The sequence below is a fragment of the Neoarius graeffei genome, chromosome 9 (assembly GCF_027579695.1).
Source record: "Neoarius graeffei isolate fNeoGra1 chromosome 9, fNeoGra1.pri, whole genome shotgun sequence".
Taxonomy (NCBI): domain Eukaryota; kingdom Metazoa; phylum Chordata; class Actinopteri; order Siluriformes; family Ariidae; genus Neoarius; species Neoarius graeffei.
The window spans coordinates 79,105,842-79,128,775 of record NC_083577.1 but is presented as its reverse complement, the minus strand read 5'-3'; positions in this window follow the sequence as shown (position 1 = coordinate 79,128,775).

The following is a 22,934-nucleotide window of genomic DNA, read 5'->3' as shown; positions in this document are numbered from 1 at the left end:
TTCACACCTACGCTCAATTTAGAGTCACCAGTTAACCTAACCTGCATGTCTTTGGACTGTGGGGGAAACCGGAGCACCCGGAGGAAACCCACGCGGACACGGGGAGAACATGCAAACTCCGCACAGAAAGGCCCTCGCCGGCCACGGGGCTCGAACCCGGACCTTCTTGCTGTGAGGCGACAGCACTAAGCACTACACCACCGTGCCGCCCGCCGCAATCCTTGTTCAGGGAAATTCGGAGCTGCGGTGCCGACGATTTGCCCAATCTGGCCTACCACGACATTTACAATTTTCTTGTTAATCGTGTTACACTGGCAAAGCCCTCAAAGCTTACAAGAGCCTGGAAGCTTATAAATATTTTGTTGCGGGATGGGTATCCCAACTATACCTCTGGAAGGTTCCAAAGAAGAATGTCTACTTGATAACCTCACGGGTAAGTGGCATTAAGACGTTTATCATAAAGAGACTATGCAGGACGTTTTATCGTAAGAATGTTCAAAATCTAAACTCAGTTCCAGATAATGACAGGGTTGTAAATATGTATGTTTTTGTCTGAAAAAAAAAATCACAAATCACCGCTATCTTTATCTGTGCAGAATTATTATTCAATATCAGATATAAATGTATAGGGGTCACAGATATGTCCAGCTTCTATATACAAACAAATTAAAAAAAATATTTTCTTGCACCTCTATGTGCCTAAAATAACATACATATTCTTTTTCAGTCCTGTACACAATCTGATAGGAAGAACTTTATAAACAAGTTATGCATTTGTATACATATTTTATTAAGAACATTAATATTACACGTCCATGTGAAAACCAGTTATATTTTTTTGATCACAACTTGGTGATAGGTGGTGCAAATTCGGCTGGTAGAACTGGGGTACCAGTTTTCTCTTTGCACAGCGGACACCCATTTTGCGCGTCTCTCCTCGTCTGCGGGGAATCTATAAAATGACAGGCCCTCCTTTTGGCCCTGTCTATTGGTACAACCAAATGCTGAACAAGATATAACCATTCTCGAAAGATCTACTCCCACACACTTGATAATTAGAACGGGTTCGTCTAAGTTCTATGCGTGGCCATGCCGTCCAAGATGGCAGATAAACAAATATCACGTCACCGCTCTCTATAGTGTTGTGTTTAGCACTATTATCTCACAGCAAGGTTTTGGGTTCGAGCTCAGCAGCCAACGGGGGCCTTTCTGTGTTGAGTTTGCATGTTCTCCCCGTGTCTGCGTGGGTTTCCTCTGGGTGCTGTGGTTTCCCCACAGTCCAAAGACATGCAGTTAGGTTAACATGGGGTGGCCTTGGGCTGAAGCACCCTTGAGTAAGGCACCTAACCCCCAACTGCTCCCTGGGTGCTGTAGCATAGCTGCCCACTGCTCTGGGTATGTGTATGTGCTCACTGCTCACATGTGTGTGTTCACTGCTTCACATGGGTTAAATGCAGAGAGGAATTTCACTGTGCTTGAGTCTACATAAATAAAGTTGTTCTTCATCTTTAATTAAACTATTCACTGTCCATGTAAAGGACATAGACCATCATAGAATTGCCCAATTTTTTGTTAGTTGGCCTAATATTTGTAAAGGAACAAATTTAGACTGGAGACCGAAGGGTATTCGAAAACTCACACACACACACACACACACACACAGTACATATATTACTAAATTGTTAGTATAATAACAATAATTATAGCACATCAAGTAACATTCTGTAAAAGCTCCAATAATTCATCACAAAACCAGTCAAAAGTTTGTATATCCCTGCTTATTCATAGGTTTTTTTCTGTATTTTGTCTATTTTCTACATTGTAGAACAAAACTGAAGACATCAAAACTATGTAATAACATATGGAACATATATGTAATTATCTGGTAAACAAAAAATGTTAAAAAAAAACAAAATGTGTTTGATATTTTAGATTCCTCAAAGTAGCCAGCGTTTACCTTGATGATGCTTTCCACATGATTGGCATTATCTTAACCAGCTTCATGAGGTAGTCACCTGGAATGCTTTTCAATTAACAGGTGCCTCGTCAAAAGTTAATCAGTGCAATTTCTTCCCTTCTTAATGCGCCTGAGATCAAAGAGTAAACAGTAAATCATATAAATACAGTAAATAGCCCTATTCCACAACTGTAGTAATCTGTATTATGTCAAGAAGTGCTCAACTAAGTGACGAGAAATGACATCCATCATTACTTTAAGACATGAAGTGTCTTAATTAATAAAAATCAAGAAAACCCATTAAATTAGGTGTATCCAAACTTTTGACTGGTACTGTACATGTGCTGATGCAAGTTAAATGTTACTTTCTTTATGTCATTTCATATTTTACAGCTCGGACCCTGAACAATAATCCAAGAATCACAGGTAACTCCTGATCCACTGACATTTAAAGCATTCATGAAAAAAGACCAAGTCATAGTATAAAAGGTTTTGATGTACATTACACTTTCTGTCTAAAGTAATTTCATAATGAATTTCTCCTTCCCTTCCTTCCTTTCGTATACTCCAGATGATCAAGACTTTTTGAAGAGGAAATATCCTGAACTAGTTGATAAAGTGAAAAATGTTGATGGACTTGTTGATTACCTTCATTTTTGGGGAGATGAAACGGCAGCAAATGTGCGAGCTCAGTCGACAGACCAGGCCAAGATGAGGAAAGTTCTGGAGTACACAACCAGCACAACTGCTGCTCAGCTTCTGGTTGCTGCCTTGTATAAACATGCACCTGATGTCATGGAGGACCTGACCACAGCCTAACAGCTCAGGGCAGCATTTAAAACCTCTTCATTGATGGTGCGTGACATAAATTACAGATCAAATACCTCCAGTTTGAAAGAAAATTGTCTAAGGTGTGAACCATCCTCTTTTTCACCCACATCTGTCATGCCACTCAATTTCTCTATTTTTATAATGCTTTACATAATCATTCCAGTATTAGTAGAATATAGTCTGCATAAAATTAAGTACTGTGGCGAGATTGTATATTGACTCGCCATTGGGAGGGTTGGGGGACGCGAACCGGTATTGCACATTACAGGAACTCAGGTTTTATTACTATTTAACTGTACACGATCACCCGCATTTGTAATCCCACTCCAGTTTTCTATTTTCTTTATCTTTCAGAATCTATTTTGAAATACATTCAACATAAATTTATGGATTATGCTGTGTTTTTTAGATTGACTAATGCTGTAATTGTGCTGTCTTAAAAAGTTATATGGGCATTTATTTATTTTTTTACATTTTTTACGAACGTCCCTCCTGTCTCTTTTGTATCTGTACTCTGAATTTCAAATGTAAAACATTAATCTAATTTGTAAATTCATAATTTGTAACCACTGATGCTCATGTTTTTATACTGGAATACACACTATGGTCAAAAGTTTGTGGACACCTGACCATCACCCCCATATGTGCTCGTTGAACATCCCATTCCAGATTGAGCCCCTTCTGGATGCATAATGTGTTTTATATGAAATATTAGCACCCTTTTTAAAGCATATTTTTTTTAAATTTATGTGTGGCAATGTCAACGACAGTTTGGAGGGTCAGGAAAATATTCTCAGGAAATAAACACACATAAATGGAGCAATAATGTTTCTGTGATTATTTACGATATATAAAAATGATCATCCAGTTAGTTCTGTCTTGGGTGTATTGATAACAATCTAAAACTTAATGTGTCAACAAATTTAGCAGACTAACAGTGTGGCGTTAAAAGGTTTTGTTTAATACCAGTGAATTCATTACCAGTGAATTTATTACCAGTGAATCTGGAGACATAATGAGGATATTATTAGCACATCACCCAAACAAACGCAAGCAGAAATAAATCCTCAAAATTAGTGGATACTCAGGGTGGCCCAACCAACCACAATTAAGCTGTGTGGAATGAATCGAACAGAGTGCAGTGCATGAAGTTAGTTGTAGTTTTGTGCAAAGATAGGGAATTTCACTGAAAGCATATTTATCCACTAAAGTTAGCGAATGAGTAGAACTGCATCTCTGAATCCATTAAAAGTAGTCTGTGTATGTGCTGATTTTTTAAAAAAATTTTTAATGTTAATGATTTTCCCCAGCACTGTCGTGATGTAAACGGGTCGTCGTCTCCTGGCTCTCCATGCAACTGGCACACAGGAAAGCATATTGTTAATCTATTCTATTCAAACAAACTTATAGTCTAACTAGACTAATGAGAGTAATGTGACCTGCCTATTAACAACTTGTAGTCAGAGATGTTCCCAATAAATAAAATGCATATTGGGTCTTTAAGTCCTTAGTCAATCGAATATGCATGAGGAGTAGATGGGAACTTTAACTGTCTAGCAACAATAAAGAACAGTATTGTTTGCAGTAAAGGGAAACACCACAGTAGATAAGTAATTGTTTGCAAGTCACAACTATATTTTTAGTACTTCATTTATAGCAGCTTTTTTCATAGAAAAGGACTGAAAATATAATTTTATCCATCCATTGTCTCTAGCCGCTTTATCCTGTTCTACAGGGTCGCAGGCAAGCTGGAGCCTATCCCAGCTGACTACGGGCGAGAGGCGGGGTACACCCTGGACAAGTCGCCAGGTCATCACAGGGCTGACACAAAGACAAACAACCATTCACACTCACACCTAAGGTCAATTTAGAGCTACCAATTAACCTAATCTGCATGTATTTAAACTAGGGGGGAAACCGGAGCACCCAGAGGAGACCCACACAGACATGGGGAGAACATGCAAACTCCACACAGAAAGGCCCTCGCCGCCGCTGGGCTCGAACCCAGGACCTTCTTGCTGTGAGGCGACAGTGCTAACCACTACACCACCGTGCCACCCATATAATTTTATATCATACAACATTGTACCAAATAAATATAAAACATAACATTTCAATACTCCACATTTTTACACACATAAAAGAACATTAAGGACCAACATGACAATATCTATTTGGTCTTGACATATTTTAAAACTTTTTGTCTCTAAACAAATAACAACAACAACAACAATAATAATAATAATAATAATAATAAATCCTGAGGAGTGTGCTTTCCATTTAACTCCAGCCCCTCAAGGGACCTCAGGTCCACGGGTTGGACCTGGTCCCTGAGGTAAAATAAGAAAATAGAAGAAGGATAATAATAATAATAATAATAATAATAATAATGGCGGCACGGTGGTGTAGTGGTTAGCGCTGTCGCCTCACAGCAAGAAGGTCCTGGGTTCGAGCCCCGGGGCCGGCGAGGGCCTTTCTGTGCGGAGTTTGCATGTTCTCCCCGTGTCCGCGTGGGTTTCCTCCGGGTGCTCCGGTTTCCCCCACAGTCCAAAGACATGCAGGTTAGGTTAACTGGTGACTCTAAATTGACCGTAGGTGTGAATGTGAGTGTGAATGGTTGTCTGTGTCTATGTGTCAGCCCTGTGATGACCTGGCGACTTGTCCAGGGTGTACCCCGCCTTTCGCCCGTAGTCAGCTGGGATAGGCTCCAGCTTGCCTGCGACCCTGTAGAAGGATAAAGCGGCTAGAGATAATGAGATGAGATGAGATAATAATAATGGGCGGCACGGTGGTGTAGTGGTTAGCGCTGTCGCCTCACAGCAAGAAGGTCCGTGTTCGAGTCCCGTGGCCGGCGAGGGCCTTTCTGTGTGGAGTTTGCATGTTGTCCGCGTGGGTTTCCTCCGAGTGCTCTGGTTTCCCCCACAGTCCAAAGACATGCAGGTTAGGCTAACTAGTGACTCTAAATTGACCGTAGGTGTGAATGTGAGTGTGAATGGTTGTCTGTGTCTATGTGTCAGCCCTGTGATGACCTGGCGACTTGTCCAGGGTGTACCCCGCCTTTCGCCCGTAGTCAGCTGGGATAGGCTCCAGCTTGCCTGCGACCCTGTAGAACAGGATAAAGCGGCTAGAGATAATGAGATGATAATAATAATAATAATAATAAACAGTGAAATCCAGAACACCACATTGGGTTCCACTACTGTTCTTCTTCTGTCAGCTAAGAACAGGAATCTGAGGCTACAGTGGGCACAGGATCACCAAAGTTTGACAGTTGAAGACTGGAAAAAGACGAGTGGATTTTTTTCCTAATCTTCAACTGTCCTGTTTTCCTGAGTCTGTGCCAATTGTAGCCTCAGATTCCTGTTCTTGACTGACCGAAGAACAGTAATGGAACCCAATGTAGTCATCCATGTCAACATCTGCTTCACATCAGGATCCTGCATCACCTTGTTGGAGTTCATTTCACAATAATGACTGGCTCGCTGTACATTATCCTGCTTATTTCACAGCTACTTACGAAAGAAATCAATATTTTGACACAAAATATTGATTTAAAAATGATTTATTGACAATAATGATTTTGATTTTACTTCAGACTACTGATGCAAGCTCTCAAAGAATCATTAGCGTTTGAACGTGCAGAAGAGAGAAAGAATTTGGCGCTTGATTCACAAGGTAAATGTGTTTAATAAAAACTCACGTTCATAAGTGACAGAACATTTAAACATTTTTTTTTTCTTAAGCACACTGTCAGGATGAGTGGGACAGTGCTGTAAATCACATTTTCATCAATATTTGATACAGTTTCATGCTCATTGCTATTCATTTGTAATACATTGACAGTATAAAAGTATTTAAAAGCAAAATTTGTGTTGTTAAGTGACAGATTTATCAACATTATTATTCTAAAATAGATTTACACTGGAAGAGTGGCAATTTGAAAAATAACAGGATGGCTTCTGTGACGTCACACCAATCACAATCTTTGTTTCATATCCAGTAGTCATTCAACAACACAATAAAAATTGCTGTGTTTGGTTTACAAACATTAACCCTGTACACAAGCCATAAGCGGTGGCACAGTGGTGTAGTGGTTAGCACTGTTGCTTTACAGCAAGAAGATTCTGGGTTGGAGCCCAGCGGCTGAAGGGGACCTTTCTGTGTGGAGTTTGTATGTTCCCCCGTGTCTGCGTGGGTTTCCTTCAGGTGCTCAGGTTTCCCCCACAGTCCAAAGGCATGCAGGTTAGGCTAATTGGAAGCTCTAAATTGACTGTAGATGTGAATGTGAATGGTTATTTGTCTCTATGTGTCAGCCCTGCGATGACCTGGTGACTTGTCCAGGGTGTACCCTGCCTCTTGCTCATAGTCAGCTGGGATAGGCTCCAGCTTGCCTGTGACTCTGCACAGGATAAGTGGTTACGGGTAATGGATGGATGGACAAGCTATAAGCTTAAAGGAACAGTCCACCATATTTCCATAATGAAATATACTCTTATCTGAATTGAGACGAGCTGCTCCGTACCTATCCGAGCTTTGCGCGACCTCCAAGTCAGTCAGACGCAGTCAGACGCGCTGTCACTCCTGTTAGCAATGTAGCTAGGCTCAGTATGGCCAACGGTATTTTTGGGGGCTGTAGTCAGATGCGACCAAACTCTTCCGCGTTTTTCCTGTTTACATAGGTTTATATGACCAGTGACATGAAACAAGTTCAGTTACACAAATTGAAACGTGGCGATTTTCTATGCTATGGAAAGTCCGCACTATAATGACAGGCATACTAACACCTTCTGCGCGCTTCAGCAGCGCATTGATATCTGAGCTCCGTATCAATGTCAGGTTCGTGCCATTTGTGTATTTTTATTTAAATGTGCACACATACAGTGTAATCACAAAACAGTATAGTATTTGAACCGACAAGAGACAGTTATCATTTCTCACTATGCCCTCCTTTGTTCCTAATAACCAGATCTATCACGTTTGATAAACCCGTTATAAGTCTATTGCAGAAATCCACGGTCATTTTCGTCTCCCAGAACACATGTATGGCCTGGACTACCTCCTGTTTTGTACCTGGCTTTGACTCTTTGCGGATATAGTTCTTCATGGAGTGCCAAACCAGTTCAATTGGATTCAAATTGAACAGTCCGGTGACTGTGCTGGAGTTTTAATCCAGTTGATGCCCTCTGATGCCATGCAAACTGCAGCTGCGGTGTGCCTTGGATCATTGTCCTGGAAAAAGCGGTGATCAGACCCAAAATATTTCTTGACATATGGCCCCGCAAATTCTTTTATGATGGTCTCCTCAACGTAGGTTCTGTCCATTATCCCATCAAAGATGACAAAGGGACCTGCCCCTCGCCTGGAAATCATTCCCCATACATGCAGCTTCAATGGGTCTTTTGGTTTTGATTTTGAAATGAAGTGGTTCTTTCTGTGGAAACTTTGCCTTGCAAAGTGCTCCAGTGCAACTGTCATTTCGTCGGTGAAGAGTACTGTTGTGTTTTGTGGTTTCTTTTTGGCCTGATTTTGTATTATTAAATGTTTATCTAGCGACCTGGCATAGTATAGAGTAATGGTGCCATTCCCTTTAATAAAATGCGAGTATTGCAGGGTCATGTGACCTGCTTCCTTGTTTGAAAAGGGATGGGAGCCTTTGCTCTATACTCGCTACATTTGACCAGGTGTGCAGCTATCAGGTTTTTACCTGCTGCATCCATTTTTGCACTGCTGCATCCACTCTTGTAATCATTATTGCTACAATAACTGCTGCTGCATCCACTCTTTTAATCATTACTGCTACAATAACTGCTGCTGCATCCATTCTTGCACTGCTGCATCCATTCTTGCAATTATTACAGCTGCAACCATTTTTAATGCTACTACAACTGAATGCAGAGATTGAATAAAACAAAGAAAAGTGGAAATTGAACCGAGTAATTCCTGTGCACACCTTGGTCACCCTTTCCGTGGGATAACGGAACAGTAAAAACCCACTGCGTGCCACCAAGCCTACCCATCCTGTCACAGTGATCAGTGAAGAAGTGTCTGGAGGAGGAAGAAGCCAAATAGGCCTTCGTTGAAATTGTGCTTTCAGTGTGACGAAAAGAAGATGGAGCCTGCTGAAATTGCGGCCCTAAAAGGAAAACGGTCATCAGCACAAGCTTTGTTTAGCAAGAGCTAACAGAGATTGTTCCTTACAGTTGAAAAAGGAGCACTGATTGACAAAATTTGAGCACTCCGTGCAGATTTTGATAGGGTGCATGACTTTGGTTTGGAGTACATTGATGCCCTGGTAGAAATAGATGACACAGAAGAAGAGGTAGCGAAGGCAAAGAAGAAAACCACGAAGTGCCTCACTACATATACTGAAGTGATCCAGCTTGCCAGGGAGATATTGTGGACTAAGTATGCCAACGCTGACATCCAGCTGTTTGTTGATGGTGCAGAGGAGAAGTGTGCAGAAGTAGAGGGCACTGCTGTACAAAACTTGCCAGAGGCAGAATATCAAGCCTTGAGAGAGTGTCTGCTGGAAAGGATCCGCACACTTGAGCAAAAGGTGCTTGAGTGGGAGTGGCTTGTGTCTGGTAAAATTATAGTTTATAAACAGCAGCTGTATAAACTGGGAAATTGGCTACGTGACTGGGAGCAAATAGGCCTTTTGCCAAAAAAGTTGGCAAAAGTCCAGACACAGTAAGCCTAAGAAAGAGTCTATAGGAGCTGATGCTAAGCAGCCAACATCCCACGTACCCAATACCTCAAATGCCTCACCTCCACCTGCCATGCCTGCCGGCCTGAAGCCTCAGATCAGTCTTGAAAGAACACGGCTGCCTGTCTTCTCTGGAGATATGACCGATTATTATCGGTGGAAGGCTGAGTGGACAGAGTTAGAGCAGCTAGGGAATCCACTGAGGACTGCTGGTGTCACACGATTTCATCTTTTGGCAAGCCTAAGTGACAAGGTGAAGAAAGACCTGGTCCTGTCCAGCTGTGCTACAACAGATGAGATGTTCAAACGCCTTGACAACCGCTTTGGGAACAAGGCAAGGATTGTTCTGAAAATAGCAGAGGAGATAGAAGGTCTACCCCCTGTGAAGGGAAATAACCCCAGGAAGGCAGTTGAATTGATCCAGGCTGTGGAGCGGGCCCTTAGCAATCTTGTAATCCTGGGAGAAGAGGATGTCCTGAAGAACCATCTGGTAGCACAGTCATTGGAAAGAAAGCTACCTAGCTCTTTAAAGGAGAAGTGGATTGAGTATAATGCCGAGCCGGTGAATTGCTTCAACCCGCACAGCTATTTTGACTGTCTGCTGCTTTTCCTACAAAAACAGGAGGCAATATTGGAGGAGTTGGAACAGTTAGATGAGGGCCTTGAGGAGAGGAACTCATCAGTGAAAAGCTCTGCAGGAGGCAGACCACTCAAGAAGGCATTCTCTAAAGCTACTTCAGGCCAAAAAGGATCTCTGCCACAGTTGGGCTTATGCACTGCTTGCTCTGATGGAACACATGGTGGCAGACTCTTTGCCTGCAAATCCTTCAGGGAGATGGATGTCCAGAGGAGAAAGGCTCATATAAAGGCACATGGGATGTGCAGTCAATGCCTGGGCTTCCATCTAAAAAATAGGTCAGTGCAATAAAAGGTTCCTGTGTACTAAGGCTGACTGCCATAATGAAGAACCCACCATTATCTCCTGTGCCCCAAGTCTACCAGCAGTGAGGAGCAGAGGGGGAATAAGAAAGGCCTCGGACTGACCAGTAAGCAGGAGGAGCTTCTGGCAAAGGTCACTCTGGATCTTAGGGATGAGTTCAGGAAAGCTTTTTCCAACAAGGCCTCGAGTACTTGCACTGATAGAGGTGGTCCTGAGTACCCAGTCATAATGATGTTGCTGGAAGCAACATCCAACTCTGGCCAGCTGATTGGCACTTTGATAGATCTTGCCTCGGACACTAATTATGTCACCCATAGCACTGCCCAGCAGCTTGGATTGATAGGTGACAGTGTCAAGCTAATTGTCCACGGCGTAGGAGGGATGACTAAAATGGTTACTACAAGAAGATATTCCCTGCGGCTGAGAGTGAAAACCACCAAAGGCACAGTGGTGGACCATACATTGTTCTGCTATGGTCTGGAAAGTATCGCTGAGGTCAGTTATTCTGTTACACCGCAACAACTCCAGAAGATCTTTCCTGATGTTGCCATAGCAGAGCTGGCCCGCCCTGAAACCATCGACCTTCTCATAAGCCACAGGGAAGGTCGCCTGGTCCCACAGCCATTAAAAAGAGAGGGGTATCTTGTCCTTTGGGATGGACCACTGGGTAAAACCATTGGTGGTACTCACCCCAACCTTTTTGAGACCATTGACTTGACACTGCTCCAATCTGAAACCCACTTCGCATGAACCATGAGGACATCTTCAAGGTTCTATAAGGAGATCTGTGTGAATGTCAGAAATTTGAGCAAGGACTTGGCACAGACAGTGACCCTCGGTAACACCAGTTCTACAAATAAAGAAGTCCTTGAATGGTTCAAGTGGGATAGTATTGGTGCAGCATGTGACCCTAAATGCGGGAGCTGTAAGTGTGGCAAGTGTCCACCGGGTGGCCAGGAGATGACCCTTGGGGAGGAAAGGGACTTGGAGAAAATAAAGGACTGCCTCTCGTATGTACTGGCGGATAAGCACAGTGATGCTCCACACTGGGATGCGGCATACCCATGGAAGATCAATCCAGCAATTCTGCCAAACAATCGCCAAGCAGTGGAAGCAACCTTCCGGAACACTGAGGCTCGGCTGGCAAGAGAACCTGTGTGGAAAGCTGCATATAGTGAGCAGATCCTTGAAATGATTTCAAGAGGAGCGGCCATCAAACTCACTAGCCAGCAGATTGAGGATTGGAAGGGGCCAGTTTGGTATATTAGCCATCTGGTTGCCCCAAATCCCCACTCCAGCTCGACGCCAGTGAGGATAGTCTGGAACAGTAGCCAGGAGTTTAAAGGGATGAGCCTGAACAACCTCCTCCACAAAGGCCCTGATGTACTTAATCCAATCCGGGGTGTTCTCCTGAGATTCAGGAGTCGATTGTATGCAGCTCTTTGAGATGTAAAGAAAATGTACAACTCAGTGTGGCTAAAGGATGAGGAAGTACACCTCCATCGATTCCTCTGGAGGGATGACCCCACTGAAGAAATCGGTGAATTTGCTGTTGTCAGGGTCAATATTGGCGACAAACCTGCCGGATGTATTGCTCAGGTAGCTATGAGGGAGACTGCAAATCTGCCTCAGTTTGCGTCCATGATTGCAGAACGCCGGATCATGACAGAGGACTGTTATGTCGATGATATATTGACATCACATGACGACCACCAAGCTTTAATTAGGATGGTTAAAGGAGTGGAAAAGATCCTAAAGGCAGGTGGCTTCTCCCTCAAGCCCTGGGTCCTGACCGATCAAAGTGGGAGGGATGAGGATCCCACTGACTCCAGTAATGTCAGGTCAACAGAGCCCAAGACCCTTATACTCCCCAACCAGATGTGAGATGAAGAAAATAAGGCACTTGGACTGGGTTATGAGCCTGAAACCGATAAACTCCATCTGTTAACATCAGTGAACTTTTCAAAGAGGCAAGGGAAAATGAGAACTGGGCTGGATCTACGAGGGGATGAGGTCAGAGGCAACACCCCGGACCCCCTCACCCGACGAATGTTGCTGAGTCAGATTGCAGGGTTTTATGACCCTATCGGCCTGGCATCACCTATCAAGCAACAAGGAGTGATGCTCGTAAGAGAGTCCTTTCAGGAGGCAGGGAAAGACCGTCCTTCCAAAGACACCTGGGATGAGCCCCTTTCTCCATGTCTTTGAGAGGCTGTGGTCATACTCTTTGAACAGTATGTGAGACTTGGCCAAATCAGATTCGACAGGAGCCTTACACCCTGTGGAGCCATAGGCCGTCCAATAGGAATTATGTTTTCAGACGGCAGCGAAGCTTCCTATGGAGCAGTCCTTTACCTTCGGTGGGAGACAGCACAAGATGGAGTTGTAATAAAGCTCGTTGAATCAAAGGCCAAGCTCACACCCCTAGACCAGAAGGGTGATGTCATTAAAGCAGAGCTGTGTGGGGCTGTGTTTGCAATCCGCCTGAAAACCTACTTTGAAAAGCACTGCCGCATCAAGGTCGATAGGTGGATCCATCTTGTCAATAGCCAGACAATACTTGGAGCCATCCAGAAGGATAGCTATGGCTATCAGGTATTTTTTGCAAATCGTATTGGAGAAATTCAAAAGGCCGGACCTGTTGACAGCTGGAGGTGGGTCGAAGGAAAAGAAAATGTTGCTGACCTCCTCACAAGGGGAGCATCCCCTGAGGAGCTTGCTGAAGGATCAGTCTGGCAGGAAGGCCCTGGATTTCTGAAACTGCCTCTTGAAGATTGGCCTGTGAAAACCACCAGGGAGATAATCTCCTCCGTTATGGAAGAGATTGGGGGACTCCAAAGGAAGGCATTCTCAGCGCTGGTGTCAACAGGTGTTCTACCATTGAAATGGTCAAAACCAACTATCATTGCACTTGTGCATCTGGTAGAACCTAAGAGGTTCAGCTCCCTGACGAGACTGTGTGGGGTCATCGCTTGGATGAGACGAGCAGTGGATATCTGGCTGGGTGGCAACAGCCAGGCCCCTGCTCCCTCAAAGTGGGAGGCACGATTATATCTGTCTGCAGTTGAAAGGGCAACAGCTTTCAAATTCTTAGCTCTGGCAGCTCAAGATGGTATTGAGTTCCGTGACACAACCCTGGATCGCCTGGTGGTCCAAAAAGAAGGAAAGATTGGTCTCTTGTTCTGTGGAGGGAGGATTCAATACTGGGGTGAGGATAAAGTGACTGTACCGCTCATCCCATGCCAATCGTGGTTAGCAACCTTACTGGCCAGAGAGGCACATGAAGAAAATCATGAATGTGTTGCCTCAACCCTCCTACGGACGAGAAAGAAGGCCTGGATCATGCAGGGACGAAAAATAGTTAAGAAGGTGCTTAACAACTGTGTCACCTGCAGAAAACGCAGAGCTGAACTGTGCCGGCAAGTAATGAGTGATCTGTCTCTAGAACATACTCGGAGATCCAGTCCTTTTGAGTATACAACCCTTGACCTCTTTGGTCCCTTTGAAGTGAAGGACACTGTAAAAAGAAGGACAAGTAAGAAGGTCTGGGGTATTGCATACTGCTGTATGGCTTCAAGAGCTGTCCATGCAGACCTCACTGATGACCAGTCTGCAGAAAGCTTCCTCCAGGCATATACCCGCTTTGTTGCTCTGAGAGGGCATCCAAGGAAATTATGGTCCAATAGAGGGACCAACTTCATTGGTGCTAAACCAGCTCTGCAACGGCTTTATAAACATCTGGCTTGCTTGCAAGCTGCGTCCATGGAAGATGTTGCTGCCAGGAATGGAACTGAATGGAAGTGGGAGTTTCACCCTGCAGATGCACCTCATAGGAATGGAGCTGCGGAGGCCGCTGTGAAGCTCCTGAAGAGGGCGCTCACAAGCCTTGGTGGAACTACAGGGTCCCTTACGCGGGAAGAGCTCCAAACTCTGTTCTATCAGGCAGCTAATCTAACAAATGAACTCCCAATAGATGCCAGAGCTCAAGAGCAGGAGGATTTAGTTGAGTATTTGATGCCCAACTCTCTCATATTAGGTCGAGCATTGCCTGGAGGAGACACCTGTGGTCTTGACTTAGAGACTCATCCCTGGCGTCGACTGAGGGCCATTCAAATTGGGGTGGACCGGTTCTGGGCAAAATGGAGAGAACTCACTGGCCCAAACCTGTTCATTCAACAGAAGTGGCATCGGTCAGAGAGGAATGTTAGAGTCGGTGACCTTGTCTGGATAGCTGATCCAAATGCCTTAAGAGGTCAGTTTCGTTTGGGCCGGATTGTAACAGTCTACCCTGACAGTAAAGGAGTTGTCAGGGATGCAGATATTGCAATATGTGTTGGCATTCCTGCTCCACTGGCAGGTAGCCGAAAGAAAAGAAGTTCTTCGCTGCCTATGGCGGTTATTAGAAGAGATGTGAGAAGGCTGGTAGTTCTTCTTCCTGTGGAGGACCAAAATCCTCCACTTGAGTCATCTTGATTCCTTTTCCTGGGTTAAGTCAATGCTTATCACATACACTCATTGCACACTCCCATTGCACATGTAACAGGCTGGTTGGTGTATGCTAAATGCTGCCACCATAGCCATTCTATTGTACAAACATGAAGATAAAAGAACATGTATGCACGTCATACTATACTTCACATTCCCGAGCAGTATACAACACATCTGCCACAGGGATGTATTTGACTTTGGACATTTTGGGTATTGGATTATACATGGACATTGTGCAAAAAGTAAAAAAAAAAAAATGTAAAATTTTCTTTGCAAATGGGGGTGTCAAAAGTATATGTAAATAGGGGTGTTACTTTAAGGGTCTCTGTGAAATTGTAAGTTCCTTGGATCTTAAGATCTGGAACTTAAGTGGGAGGTGTTGTGTTTTGTGGTTTCTTTTTGGCCTGATTTTGTATTATTAAATGTTTATCTAGCGACCTGGCATAGTATAGAGTAATGGTGCCGTTCCCTTTAATAAAATGCGAGTATTGCAGGGTCATGTGACCTGCTTCCTTGTTTGAAAAGGGATGGGAGCCTTTGCTCTATACTCGCTACATTTGACCAGGTGTGCAGCTATCAGGTTTTTACCTGCTGCATCCATTTTTGCACTGCTGCATCCACTCTTGTAATCATTATTGCTACAATAACTGCTGCTGCATCCACTCTTTTAATCATTACTGCTACAATAACTGCTGCTGCATCCATTCTTGCACTGCTGCATCCATTCTTGCAATTATTACAGCTGCAACCATTTTTAATGCTACTACAACTGAATGTAGAGATTGAACAAAACAAAGAAAAGTGGAAATTGAGCCGAGTAATTCCTGTGCACACCTTGGTCGCCCTTTCCGTGGGATAACAGAACAAGTACATTGTGCCATGTCTCCCCTGACGCCTTCCACTCAGAAGCTTGCTACAGCCTCGCCTCTTTGTTGCGCTCCGTCAGCATTGGGCAGAAACGGGTCTTGGAGAATTTCCAACCCATCCGTCTGCGAGCGCGGCGTATACTTGTCGCGCTCACTTCAACACCAAAATCTGCCTTGATTTTCTGCTGAACGGCTCGGGCATTCATTTCGGTGTTGGTCTTTGTCAGATCATCGATTGCAGCAAGGATATTGCTGTGAAAATTAAGGAAAAACATCTCATCATCTCTAGCTGCTTTATCCTGTTCTACAGGGTCACAGGCAAGCTGGAGCCTATCCTAGCTGACTACGGGCAAAAGGAGGGGTACACCCTGGACAAGTCACCAGGTCATCACAGGGCTGACACATAGACACAGACAACCATTCACACTCATGGTCAATTTAGAGTCACCAGTTAACCTAACCTGCATGTCTTTGGACTGTGGGGGGAAACCGGAGCACCCGGAGGAAACCCACACCGACACAGAGAGAACATGCAAACTCCACACAGAAAGGCCCTCGCCGGCCACGGGGCTCGAACCCGGACCTTCTTGCTGTGAGGCGACAGCGCTAACCACTACACCACCATGCCACCGGAAAAACATTAGAGAAAAAATCAATTGTTTTCATATGTACTGTAATGTAAACTATTTTACATTCCCTCAATGAGTTGGATACTTACTTCTGCAGTTTTCTGGGAGCTGAGCGTCGCGGTGGTCTCTCTTTGTAGTGACATCTCACAGCTCTCAGTGTAACGTTAATGCCCCTGCATACCAAATTTTGCCTTATCTCTTGTGTTGACTTTCCATTTTCTCTCATTGAACAAATCTGCTGGGAACTCTCTCTGCTGATGTGTGTCATCTTGGTTGTAATGTACTGTAACCTACTGTGGCACAGTGGTGACATTTAACATTAACTTGGTGGGGATGGGAGGTGTGGTGTGATGGGGGCCACATGTGATTGGCAGAAGTGGGCCCACAGACCAATCCTTCAACACCAGCCTTTGCTGGTAAAATCATTTTAGAAATTTTACAAATCATTACATTCTTGTTTTTTCAATAAAAAATAATATTTTTTAACTTTATAATGCTTAGTTACTGTATGTGCCGGGGCTGTGTCAGTCACTCAGAACACACACTGAAAAAAATGATACTTTGGATAAACTGTGGAAAAACCGAATTAAATTAAATTGCTGTAATTACAATTTTATTAAGTTGTCTTATACACTACCGTTCAAAAGTTTGGGGTCACATATGGCCCTTTTCCACTACCCTTTTTCAGCTCACTTCAGCCCAACACGGCTCGCGTTTCGACTATCCAAAAACAGCACGACTCAGCTCGCTTCAGCCCTGCTTAGCCCCTAAAACTCGCACGGTTTTGGAGTGGGGCTGAAGCGAGCCAAACCGAGCTGAGTGAGGCTAGGGGCGTGAGGAGACACTCCCCTGCGCGCTGATTGGTGAGGAGGAGTGTCCTCACATGCCCACACACGCCCCCGCGAGCACGCTGGGATCTGTAAACACCGTAAACCCGGAAGAAGGAGAGTTACGAATTACGAGAATTATGAAGCCTTATGCGCCTCGCCTCATCTATACGCTCTTGCCAGTATCTGTTGGCGTTGTCGGTGACAACAAGCCACAGCACCAAGACCAGCAACACTAACGACTCCATGTCCTCCATGTTTATTGTTTACTATCCGGGTCGTGAGACTACCGCTTAAAAGCTCACTGATGTCACTGTTTGCGCCGCCTAACGACATCACCTGACGTCCACCCACTTTCGCTAACTCCACCCAATGTGTCCACCCACTTCCAGCCAGCACGGTTCAGCGCGGGTGTAGTCGAAATGCAACTCCAACAGCCCCGCTCAGCTCGACTCAGCCCGACTCAGCACGGCACGGCTCAGCCGCGTTGGTAGTGGAAAAGCGGCATTAGAAATGTCCTTATTTTTGAAAGAAAAGCACTGTTCTTTTCAATGAAGACCACTTTAAACTAATCAGAAATCCATTCTATACATTGCTAATGTGGTAAATGACTATTCTAGCTGCAAATGTCTGGTTTTTGGTGCAATATCTCCAGAGGTGTATAGAGGCCCATTTCCAGCAACTATCACTCCAGTGTTCTAATGGTACAATGTGTTTGCTCATTGCCTCAGAAGGCTAATGGATGATTAGAAAACCCTTGTACAATCATGTTAGCACAGCTGAAAACAGTTTAGCTCTTTAGAGAAGCTATAAAACTGACCTTCCTTTGAGCAGATTGAGTTTCTGGAGCATCACATTTGTGGGGTTGATTAAATGCTCAAAATTGCCAGAAAAATGTCTTGACTATATTTTCTATTCATTTTACAACTTATGGTGGTAAATAAAAGTGTGACTTTTCATGGAAAACACAAAATTGTCTGGGTGACCCCAAACTTTTGAACGGTAGTGTATATTTAGGATATGTACTAAAAATGGGTATCTAAGATATTTGGTATACTCTATAAGGTGCCATAATCTTTCATGAAAAGTGATCGAAATTTTGTCATCAAAGTCATAAAATAGCAGCTTTTTCCATAACTTTGAGCTCCTGGTGCCACCATTAAACTTTTGAATTTTGTCAAAATATTTCACCCAGTGTGTTTTCTTAGCAAAAGGAACATAAAAACAAAAATGCATCATGATCGGAGGAACTTTTCATTTTTAGGGGGCAACTGATGCACCCTACTGTATAGTCCCTGCCGTTTTCCCTTCACATAAATCACCTGTCAGATCTGTTGAATTTATTTTTAATTATATTGACATTGTGCTGTAACCAATTAGTAATTTAATTTCTATTAGGATTTCCCAGTGTGACTGGCAGCTGCAGCAGTGTTACGCTTCTTTCAGAAAACATATTCAAACTCGCTATATGAGTGCATTAAAATCTTATGGCTTTTTAACTCACGGTGAAACTCCTCCAGGTTGAATTAACTAACTGAAACAGCTGTTCTCAGCATTTGATAAACCTGCTCTGTGAAACAGACAATCACTGCTCCTCCCCGTGGAAAAATGAGGGATAGCAGCTGGTTTTCACACAAGCTGCTTAGGGGCAACACCAGTCAGGACTGCATCGACTACGTCAGGGCTTTTCAAAGTGTGGGGCGCACCTCCCCTAGGGGGCGCCAGAGTTCTTCAGGGGGGCGCAACGTGAGGAAAAATAAACCAGAATAAGTTGCTATACATCAGTTCACAGATACGGCAAAGCACAAGGAGTTGTGGGAAAGGTCAAAGGTTAAGGCCTCATAAACGAGCAGAAGTAGAGCATGTCAACTATGGCAGAGGCTACAGGCTCGCTGTGGGGACACTGTTGTGTTGTCGATTGCCACAGTGGACATCGACTGCTTGAACAGTGGATGCGAGAAGACTGTAGTGTACATTTAAGTGAGTGTATACAGAAAAAATGATGTGAATCCAAGCACACAGTTTAACGCAAAAGTTCGTTTATATCCCGACCTTGTCAGCTGTCAGATTTATGTGAATGGACCCGGTAAGCTGGTAAATAATTTTTTTTTTTCTTTACCAAATTCTAACAGAAAACGAGAGCGCCCGAAAGGGAAAACCGAGCCGAGCCGCCTCATGGCTGTAATGCAAATTGCTTTCCTCCTCGGTATACAAGTGCGCTTCCATGGCAGGGAAAAAGAAATTACATTCTGCTGCATATGTAGTCCCCTATTTAAACAAATAGGAGTCATTCAGGATTCAGCCATGTTACTCGACCAAAGTTATACAGTATTATGAGCTTTAAGTTGCATAAATAAAACCATTTGGTGAAACTTTGAAGAAGAGATTGTACTGGTTTAAAGTTTTTACCTAACGTTTTCATGTTGACTCCAATTAATACACTAGTAGAATCGATGACTAGTTTAGTAGGCCAAAACTTTTTTCAATTTTTGACTGTACCAGCCTGAAAAAACTTGCGACAGTCAAATGGAAAAAAAGCAAGCTGGTCATGTTGTACTGGACTAATCTATGACTGATGAGTATAGTAAGTGATACTAGTACTGATACAATAAAACAGACGACTGTAATCTGGTAGGCAGCACGACTTATTATTTCTCCGTGTCAGATATAGAACTATAACCATGAGTTGTTGACCTGTCAAAAACTGCAGTGGGCGTGGCAGTATCACCGGGGACATACCTCGATTTTTCTTCGTCTTCCTTGGATGGTACAGGCTGGATTTTCAAAATATCTGTGGCATATGCAAGCGCCCTTAACTCTTCTACCCCCATGGTAGTTGGCAATCCCCATTCTCTCATATGCCTCTGCAATTCTGCCTTCTTCCATAAGGCGTATTTACTAAGGTTTGGCTTGTTTGCCGCCATGTTTTCATCTCCGATGAGGCCTCGACCTTTGACCCCTGCGCATGCGCAACGATATCTGTGAACTGGTCTATTGCGGACATTTAGCGAACTTCAGCTAGCCTTTGCCAGAGACAAAATTGATCGATTTTTAGTACCTAAAGCTACAGTGAGTGAGGAGACAGAGTCTGGGCCAAGCAAAAAAAGAAGGAAGTATGACCATGATTATTTAAAGTTTGGATTTTCATGGACTGGATCTGAAGATGCTCCACTGCCACAGTGTGTAGTCTGCCAAGAGGTGCTAGCTAACGATGCTATGAGATGTTTAAAATGTGTAAAACAAGATATTTAAAAAAAGCACAGATGTTTAAAATGTGTAAAAAAAAAAAGGATGTTTTTAAACAGCACAGACGTTTAAAATGTGTAAAACAAGAGGTTTTAAAAAAGCAGATGTTTAAAATGTGTAAAAAAAGTTTTAAAAAAGCACAGATTTTTAAAATGTGTAAAACGATGTTTTATAAAAAAGCACAGATGTTTAAAATGTGTAAAACAAGATGTTTTAAAAAAGCAGATATTTAAAATGTGTAAAAAAATGTTTTAAAAAAGCACAGATTTTTTAAATGTGTAAAACGATATTTTATTAAAAAAAAAAGCACAGATGTTTAAAATGTGTAAAAAAAAGATGTTTTTAAAAAGCACAGATGTTTAAAATGTGTAAAAAAGAGGTTTTAAAAAAAGCACAGATGTTTAAAATGTGTAAAAAAAAAGGATGTTTTTCAACAGCACAGACGTTTAAAATGTGTAAAACGATGTTTTAAAAAAAAAAGCACAGATGTTTACAATGTGTAAAAAAAAGATGTTTTTAAACAGCACAGATGTTTAAAATGTATAAAACAAGATGTTTTAAAAAAGCAGATGTTTAAAATGTGTAAAAAAAGTTTTAAAAAAGCACAGATGTTTCAAATGTGTAAAACAATGTTTTATAAAAAAAGCAAAGATGTTTAAAATGTGTAAAAAAAGATGTTTTAAAAAAGCACAGATGTTTAAAATGTGTAAAAAAAAGAGGTTTTAAAAAAGCACAGATGTTTAAAATGTGTAAAAAAAGATGTTTTAAAAAGCACAGATGTTTAAAATGTGTAAAAAAAATATGTTTTAAAAAAGCACAGATGTTTCAAATGTGTAAAAGAAAAAAAATTAAAATGTGTAAAACAACCATTTTTTTAAATATGAATGGAACATTAAGTATAGCAACAACAAAAATTTTAGGGGGGGGCGCTGTTGTTTATTTGCTCTCTGAGGGGGGGCTGACTCTCCCACACTTTGAAAACCCTGGACTACGTCATTGCGGGGGATAAATGATCTGCACTGACCAATCGGCAGACAGTCACGAACCAGTCAGGGCTGTACCAGGTTGCATGGGAGAATGAATTTCCATGGATAAGCAAATGTTCGACCAGCCAGTTACACATTTTAAGCTAAAGATACCTTAAATCAGAATATAATGGACATTTGAGTGTGAAATTAAACAAGTCTTCCATACCATTTCAGAAACAAACTGTACAACTTCTAAAGTGTTTAGTGAAATTTTGCATGACAGAGAATTTGTTTGATGAGTTTATTTGAATAGTGTGGTAGTGTCTTAGTGCTATTTTGATAGTATGGTAGTATTTATAGTGCCATTTTTAAATTTTGTTTGAAAACTTTCAGTCAAAGTTTGCAAATGAGCAACTTCCTTTGATGCATTCCGATAGGATTTTGATAATATTTCTAGTGCTTTTTAAAAAATTTTGTTGGAAAGTGTTTAGTGAGAGAGATGCATTTTAGTAGTACTAAGACAGTGCAGTATTTATTTAATTGAGTTGTTACTCATCTGAGTTGTTACTATTTTGGTTAAATCTTATTAAAATTTTATTTAATTACCTCCGCCAAGGAGGTTATGTTTTCGGTAGCGTTGGTTTCTTTGTTGGTTTGTCTGTTAGCAACATTACAGAAAAAGTTATGAACAGATTGCTCTGAATTTTTTTTCCAGAGGTGTGACTGGGCACAAGTAACAATCCATGAAATTTTGGCGGTGATCCGGATCACCTTCTGGATCCCGAATTTTTTTAAAGGATTCTTGGCAGAGGTCTGCGCTCTCCGAGTGCTTTTCTAGTTTATATATGATATTATAGTTCTCTGTATTTTTACATGAGCTTACAGAAGGAAAACACATTTGATGCAATCCAATAATACTTTCATTCACTGTGACTATTTTAAGAAATTATAAACATTCTTGGGCGGCACGGTGGCGTAGTGGTTAGCACTGTCGCCTCACAGCAAGAAGGTCCGGGTTCGAGTCCCGGGGCCGACGAGGGCCTTTCTGTGCGGAGTTTGCATGTTCTCCCCGTGTCCGCGTGGGTTTCCTCCGGGTGCTCTGGTTTCCCCCACAGTCCAAAGACATGCAGGTTAGGTTAACTGGTGACTCTAAATTGACCGTAGGTGTGAATGTGAGTGTGAATGGTTGTCTGTGTCTATGGCCGAATCCCATTTCACCCCTTGGACCAACCCCTTGGCCCTCCCCCTCCATTTTGCGCGTTCACGTGAAGGGGTAGGGGTATCCCAATCCCAGTTAACGCGGAGGGGTAGGGGAAGGGGTAGGGCTTCTGTACCCCTCCAAACGGAGATTTTCCTGGAGCTGACTCCGAACGAAGGGGTTTGAGTGATTTCCCACAATGCCATGCAGATTTCAGCGAGATTTCATGCGGATTTCAGAAAGATGGCGGTTCCCGTGGCGAAAGATTGTCATAAATG